This window comes from Glossina fuscipes, unplaced genomic scaffold (genome assembly GCF_014805625.2).
Source record: "Glossina fuscipes isolate IAEA_lab_2018 unplaced genomic scaffold, Yale_Gfus_2 213, whole genome shotgun sequence".
NCBI classification, from domain to species: Eukaryota; Metazoa; Arthropoda; class Insecta; order Diptera; family Glossinidae; genus Glossina; species Glossina fuscipes.
This window is the reverse complement of record NW_023998556.1, coordinates 1896751-1905217: the sequence shown is the minus strand read 5'-3', so window position 1 is coordinate 1905217 and position 8467 is coordinate 1896751. Positions and strand designations below refer to the sequence as shown.

At 35.6% G+C, this 8467-nt stretch overlaps 1 pseudogene; it reads left to right on the top strand.

Moving 5' to 3' along the window:
* Nucleotides 1–510: 510 nt before the first annotated feature.
* On the top strand, nt 511–2461 carry LOC119642091 (annotated as a pseudogene).
* The last annotated feature ends 6006 nt before the right edge of the window (nt 2462–8467 follow it).

The window sequence follows — 8467 nt, the reverse complement described above, 5'->3', positions numbered from 1 at the left end:
ATATATCGATGGAATTAATCCGATTGATATAATGAAATCTTGCCGAAAGTGGCGCGTGCATAAAGACTGGTGACTCTGTGGTAAAACAACAACAAAATCTGCAAAACATTTGTTGTTGCGATATGATCGTTTTGGTTCTACATTGACACGTTTTTTGGAGAAGAAGAAAAAGCAAGATGGCGCTCCGCGGATTCTTCTAGCGTGCCAATTCTTTTTTCGTTGGGAGAATTTAAAATAAACCTAGTTTTGTGGTGCCATCGTGATTTAACGAAAGGATAGCTATTGTGTTGAGTCGTTCAAGGAAAAGATAACCGGATTTCGCACATCTTTAATAACGAAAAAGGGTCCGAAGCAAAAAGGGGAAAAAATATAAGGAGGAAGGAAGTTAAATCGTCCGGCGTAACGCCCGGAGCACACCGTGTCTATGAGGAAAGCAAACCTTGGCTTATCTTACGTGTATTAATACCTTATTATTAATTCTACCTTTTTTACGATAATTCCAGCACTTATAATTACTTAAAGCACCTTTCAGCTGCAGCGATGCGTATCGGCGTGGTTGGCGGTTTCAGTAAGTCGTTTATTAAAATTAATTATTAACCCAGAGCGTAAATTTTGTATCGGTAATGTTTTACTAATTCGTATTAAGATAGTGATAAGCTTGGATACTAACTATTCTTCCTTTTTTTTTGAAAATTGTGAGTTATACTTATGCAATTAAAACTGTGGATTACATTCATTGAAAGGGAGAGTAAAGAAATGCGTTGTTATTAAAGGTACCAGTACTGATAAGGCTTCCGGCGGGAGGCGGAGAGGCGAGCTAGAGGCAGATTTCACAATAAGCATGTGTGAAATATCGTAGCAAGGCAAGTGTCTGTATATCCGATACTTGGACACCCGCCATCCGACGAGCCAGGCCGGAAAACATGCGAAAAATGATGAGAATCAGATGACAACATCCGTGTTTAGGTAGAGTTTGCGAAACGTTACATCGTATTTTCGACAAGTAATTTTCATCAATTCCATGTTGTTTCTCTGATTTCATGAAACATTTCCTTTCTGCGTACGAGCCGCCTTGTTGACAATAACAGGTTTGGACAACCTAATTTGGCAATTAAATCATTCTGTCTTTCCTTTGACATTTATTAAGTTTCCGGTATGTATGAAGATTTCGTAATTTCAATATAATTTCTTAAAAGTACTAGATAGTTGTGGGGAAATGTACTGTTTACAATAATTTTTTTTAAAATGTTTTAGTAAAGTATGGCTGATAGTCAAGCTGCTCCCACCGCTTACCCTACTGCAAAAGCAACCAAAGTTTTTAAGACGCCCAAAGCTGCCAAGCTAGCTAAAATATTATTATTATTATAATTATAAAATTAGCCAGAGAATACATTGTAAAACTAAAGTCTTAAAGCACTAGCATATCTAAGGCTTTCGGCTTTATTAAAAACTCTACCGCACTTGAAATTTGAACCCACGACCATTGAGTGGCTAGTCGAGACTCTTGCCTACTCGGCCACTCAGGCGAATCCAGCTAAACTAGAAAAGGCTACAGACGTTAAATCAACTGCCAAATACAAATGGTCGTTTATTTGCTAAAGCAGTTTTCACTGTGGTTTAAGAAATCAACATGAAACTCAAGCCATTCCGAAGATTAGTTTGATTTTTTTTCGTTAATTTCTATGCTATTTTACATGCTTCTAGTTGTCGCGCCAAGGAACATGGTATTTATGTATATAAAGCGGAGACTAAGAAGTGTGTCCCTCAGCATCCAGAACATAAGACTAGAATCTGTGCTGTTTGGGGTAAAGTGACACGTTTACACGGAAATAGCGGTGCTGTGCGAGCTCGCTTTAGGAGAAACTTACCAGGTCATGCTATGGGCCATCGAGTACGTATCGTAAGTGTCTGAGTATCGCAAATTGGAGAACGAAAATTTTACCCTGCTCGTAACAAATCACGGTTTGGTAGCCTCCCTGCTTATTATTATTATTATTATTATTTTAATTTTAGACTAATGAATTGAATTCTTAGACTAAAAAAAGAGACATTGAGCACTAGCAACACAGGCTATCGGCTTAATTTTGTTACATTATGAACTTTATAATTCCATGTCTGTGGAGTGTAGATTCGAAATCTATGTTAGGATATTTTAAGCTCTCCTCCCGTAATCTTGAACAGTCGAAGCTTGATGTCTTGGGGTATCTTTGCTAAATATTTAATAAATTGCAAATGTGATATTTAATCTCTTAATGGGTTGGCAAAATTAGCATTTCTAGCAATGTTTTAGAATACTGTAGCTGCTATTAACACATGTTGATGTTTAACCCTAGCTCATCTTCTACTTATCTCTAGATGCAGTATCCATCCAGAATCTAAGTTGCGTTCAACAAACTTGGCTGTGTGTGATCCCATGGTGTAATATGATAAATAATAAAAATTGCGGTTTTTAATACAAAAATTGGAGTTCGAAAATGTTTTATAGTTGAAAGACATTCAAGGCAAGCACAAATTTTTGTTTTGAATTTATTTAAGTTACTGAAACATTCGGTGGAAAGCTTTCCTTGAGGAAAGAGTTTCAACATTTATGTAAGTGTAATGGCATATAGTCAAGATCAACGCAAAGGATTGAAGTTTAATAAAACACAGGACCAGTGTCAAAAAGCGATTTTAGTGCTTTATTCGATTTGGTTAGATAATATATAAAATACAAATAAGTTTAATCATTCAAATGCAAATAAGCTTATTCGATCAAAACCAGTCTTTATCACGCTGGAGTCAAAGACAACAGTTGAAACATTACTTTTAACGATAGTTTGCTTGGTACATTTAGGCAATACATTCCATATCGGATATCTCTTCAAATCTTACCCAGTATTCTTCACGCTTAAGAACAAGAGTTCGTCACCCTGAGGTTTAAAATAAGCGACGTGATTTTATCAAAATCATCCGGCAGTTTTGCTTTAAAAAGCTCATTAAGCTGACAAAGCGTCTTCGAAAATCAGCGGAGTTTAGGAATCGAAATGTAGTATCTTTTATTTTGTATGTATAAGCGTTGGTATAAAGCTCGAAAGAAAAAATGATACAAAAATACATTGAAAGTAAAAGTAAAAGTCACGAGTAGGTGGGTGTAAGGACAAACGAGTTAGTTTTGTTATTTGCGTTGTAAAAAGCACACAAAACACAGTGTTTTTTGTTTGAGTGAAGTTGTTAAGTTAGATTTCATATATTGGAGCATCATCGATTCATCGTATTCTACTTATTACTCTCTTATCAATCACTTATGCTAAGTTTAAATTTTCTTATATTTCTATGTAATGTAAATCTAGCTATAATCTGGTTAAGATGACCTACTTTAGTTATAATCCACATTAAATGTAATACCCTAATTAAGACAACTTACGTCTGCGAACCAAAGACTTAGTTTAAAACTTTACTGTTTTGCTTAACAACAAATTACTATATAAGACACTGACCACAGAGAGATATATTATCAAACAATAAACCAAATGTGAAAATAATTATAAAACGGAATAAGTATTTGAGTTTGACTATAATATACAATATAATTATTGTTATATATTTGACTAACATCTTGTAAATTTTTGCGTCTTATGCGCCCGCCACGTTATTTTCTTTTTAATTTTTCTTAAAATATTCATATTACTCGTCCGCCACATAGGATAGAACTGAATAACGAGGAGTAAATCCCGTAGTGTAAGAAGTAATATACGTGAGAATAAAGTGTCATATGAAACAATTGTTAAGTGCGAGAGTAAAAAAAATGTAAAAGAGGGTAAGTTCATAATTTGGCTGTAAAAGCTTATATATCTAGATGACATTGTAACGAGTTTTCTTAGCCGGGGTGGAACTCAGTCAATCCGGGGTACGTTGCAAGATAATTTATTTGAAATAACCTTCGGGGGGAAGATTTAAAATTTCCTTTTATTGAGTATTAAGCGGGGTACAACGTTGTCTAGAGGCTGGCTAGGAAAGGAACTAGCGAGGCGACCCGACTCCTGGTGTGGCTTACACGTGGTGAGAGATTTAACTATTATTATTTTTTCCTTCGAATTACCGCGGAGCGCTACAGAAAAACGGAAACGTTGCCAGTGCCATAGCTACCTTGGCTCTCTGGGGAAATAGTTTGTTCCTCACTGTCTCTGGTTAGCTTATGTCAAACAAAGGGAGTATTACTTGGTTATTCAGGGATGGCGATTATTACTAACCGTCAGATCCCCTATCCGCAAGTCGCCGTATTATTCGTTGTTCAGGGATGGCAATTAATACTAACCGTCACATCACCTATTCGTAAGTCACTGTATTTTTCGTTATTCAGGAATGGCGATTAATACTAACCGTCACAACCCCTATCCGTAGGTGAACACAAAACCACTACTAAGAGCGAGTCAGCGAGTCAAGTAGTCCGCGTGCACTTACCTCAGGCAGCTATGGTACCAAATTGAACGATTCTGGGTGATGAGCTGCTCTTTTATAGCCGGAGTCTCGCTCGCTTGTCCCATTACCAACGTGTTTTATGCGTATACATATGTCTTAAGGTACTATCCTGCTGTGTGTGCTTAGTGTACGTTGGCTTCGGTGTGTTTGACGCAACCTCGGTTACGACCAGTATGACATTACTTATGTCTAACTTAATACTAATCCTCTCTTACTTGCCAACTTCTGCCTATCTTATTGCTAACTTGTTCATATGCTTACTCAACATGCACCCAGGTACCAAATCGCGTGATTAATACCACCGTTAGGTACGTGGGTGCTTCTTTCTTCTGTGTTCAATACTTCAAATACGTTTCTATAGTTTTATACCAACAAGTGTACTTTTCTGTTCTTGTGTGTTTATACATGTGTGTACGCTTATCCCTCGTTTTCCTGCCTAAGTTCATTCCCGTATGTTTTGTATGATCATATATTGTGCAGATTCTCTACCGAATTTTTATACGTATTTCCTACTTGTGCTGGTGTTTATATATTTTGATTATTCTGTACACACGTTACTTATTGGTGTGCGTATTCCTATAGTTTTGTTGTTTTGTACATCAAAGCTATTTCAGGCATATTCTACACATTTTAGTGATCGTATCTATGTATCTCCTTGTGTGCTTTTCTTGCTGTTTTGTCCATTAAAGCTATTCCATGCTTGTATACATGTTATCGTATTCTTCTAATTTTGCTGTTTTGTGCATTGTTTGAAGATTTCATATGACCTAACGGTACTATACGTTCTGTGCAATGTTTCTGCAGTTTATACATTTTGTACTTTTTACAGCATAGAGAGTTTTGCGTGGTGCTAAAGTCTATGTATTTTGTATGCTTGTATATGCTTATCCCTTATTTTCCTACCTACGTTCATGTCTGTATGTTTTGTATGCCCTAACAGCTTTGAAGATTTCATATGACCTAACCGTACTATACATTCTGTACAATGTTTCTGCAGTTTATAAACTTTGCAGGTGTTTGCACTTTTCACAGCATGGAGACTTTTGCGTGGTGCTAAAGTCTATGTATTTTGCATGCTTGTATATGCTTATCCCTTATTTTTCTACCTACGTTCATTTCTGTATGTTTTGTATGCCCTAACGGTGCTATACATTTGTGCAATGCTTCTGCAGCTTCTGTGCATGTTTTATGCTCATGTGTGTGTACATGTATCCTACTGATTTCATACCGATCTTATACCGATTGCATTTTACTGATTTGTAAAAGTCGTGTACAGGTCCTGAGTGTTGTCATACAGAGTTTGGTTCTCATGTTTTTATGCATGTTTTGTTCCAATGCTTTTATACATGTTTTGTTCTAATGCTATTATACATAGTTTTGTTCTAATGCGTTTATACACAGTTTTGGGCTGATGCTTTTATATATGTTGCGTTCTAATGCTTTTATACATAGTTTTGATCTGATGCTTTTATACATGTTGTGTTCTAATGCTTTTATACATCGGTTTGGGATCTGATGCTTTTATACATGTTGTCTTATGCTTAAATGCATAGTTTTGGTCTGATGCTTTTATACATGTTGTGTTCTAATGCTTATGCTGGAGGAGGTTGTTCATGGTTTATTAACCCAAACGGACGGAGAGATCGGACTGACTGGTTGCGGACGGTGAGTGCACTGTGGCGGGCGGATTTGATAAGGAAGCAAAAACGCTTCCTTATAACATGATTAAAAAAAAGAAAAGACTACGAAGTAAGCTCTTGAATTATGAGAACGAAAAATGTCAAGAATTCTGCGATCATGAAGACTACATGTACCCAATTTGGGAAGTGTGGTATAGTGAGTGGAAGTGGCAGCATTCAGACAAACAAATAGGTTATGATCAGGAGATTGCAAGATCCCACATTGACATAAAAGGCTATTCATTATGTTAATTTTTAACAGTTTATCATTACATCTTCTGTGATTAAACATCAGCCTGTTAACAAGGCAAATAATATCACGTCTGAATCCAAAATTGATAAACCGAATCAATTAATAGAAAGTAGATCTACTTTTTTGTTTTTGAAAGCTTTCTAATTGTCTCCTCTTGCTATGTTTCTTTTTGACGACTTTCTACAAGTGATACGTAAGTGTTTAGAAGCGATATTTGCTCAAGAATAGTACGTTTGCAGTCCTTAAAATTTTAGTTTGATTTGGTGCGAGCGTAAATTTTTCTAACATCGATATTGATGATCTTGATTTGGACTTGGCACTTGTAACAAATATGTATTTAATTGACGATAAGGTCATTCTTCGTAATATGCAAAATTTGTTAATTTCATTTATAAATGCTCCAATTGCCTGCGAAGCACATGATTTATTCTATTCTTTATATATTTAACACAAATTTCTCTAAGTAGCAACAATACAAAGTGTTTTAAGACGCAATAAAAAATTTATCTCAGAAGGCAAATCTTAGTTATAACGGTAATCATCACAAAAACTTAGTTAACACACATCAAAGCAATTTAAAGTTAAATAGGTATGGATTATGGATGTTGTTAGTTAAGTTTCATTATCGATTGTTTTGACGTATTTAAGCACAAATAGTGTGAGAAATCTTTTCCCATAGCTGTCACGTCAGGCGTAAACCAAATAGTTCACGCTTTACGTTAGTGTTGCTTTTTAGAGATAATACTGAATTGATAAGAGAAAACGGCTGTAAATTGAAAATGAAATAACTCCAAACAAAATTAATTATTTACTTACAAACAGCTGAACTAAACAAAAATTTTAAATTTGCGCCAGGTGTGTAAATTATTTTTCTTTTCGTTTCACTCCATTTATTTAATTAATATGCTGAATTCGCTAAAGCTTGTAATCAATCATCGAACTTTCCATACAACGTCATATATTGTGGTAAAGGCAATATGGCATAATTGTTTGTATTAATGCCATACGAACGAAATTCAATGCCGTATCAATGTAATGCTGGGTTAGCTAACAGATTTGAGATTTGTCGGTAAGAAAGCTAGAATTGGTTTATAAAAGGTACTTTTTTTTCTTTCACACAATTTACACAAATAAAATGCGCAAATATTTAAAAAAGATAATTTATTACATATTTGTGCCGGGAGCAGTAAGAATTCAAAGAGTAAAGAAAATTTTCTACAAGTACTCACACTGCGCACGTTGACGAAAATAAAAAACAAAACACTTTTTTTTCGTACTATCTCCAGAAACTTACGGTATTTTTAGCCAGTAAAAAATTTGCGTCTTCATCTTGGATGATGACTGTGAATGTAACAATTAAAGAAGTGCGGTTAGCTTTAATTACCGGTAAAGAATAACATATGCTGGAAGTTGTCTGATACCTTTGACTTACGATTTAAATTTAAAAGCCAAGACAATGGGTATATGTTAAGCAACAATATTGATTCTGTACCGACCGCCAGGCAATAAGATAAACTTTTGTACAGTCGGTAATTAATTTCCTTGTCGTCTGCCAAAGAAGAATCATAGACTTTGAAGCTTTTCAATTGAATTGCACAAGTGGATGAATTGATCTATCTAAAATGAAATAGAAGTAATTAAATCAATTATAAATAAGAATAAGTAAGGGTGAATGCAAACTTACTTTTGGCATACAACCAACTTTCGAGTTTATGAACTTTTATGAGGCGGCGAGGCAGCGACTTTTAAAACGAAGACACATTTTTCACGGTTTTTTGCACCCAGTTTACCCCCGGCTGCAAATTGATCATGAAGCCTAGCATATTTCTTCTGTGGATTCTTCCGTCGGGACAGGAAGTTGCCTCCCTGAAGAAGGCAACCCGTGTTAATATTGTTGCCTGGAGGCGCTTGCCGATGTGCCGTTCCACCATATGTTTCAACATCACGGACTTGTATATGGTGCAGGCGGTACGAAACACGTCATATACTTCCGGCTTTGCAAACTCTGATTCCAGATATTGGTGAGTTTCGCTGGGCAAGTCTCTTGCGTCATTTGCATCTTCTATTCTTTTTGTAA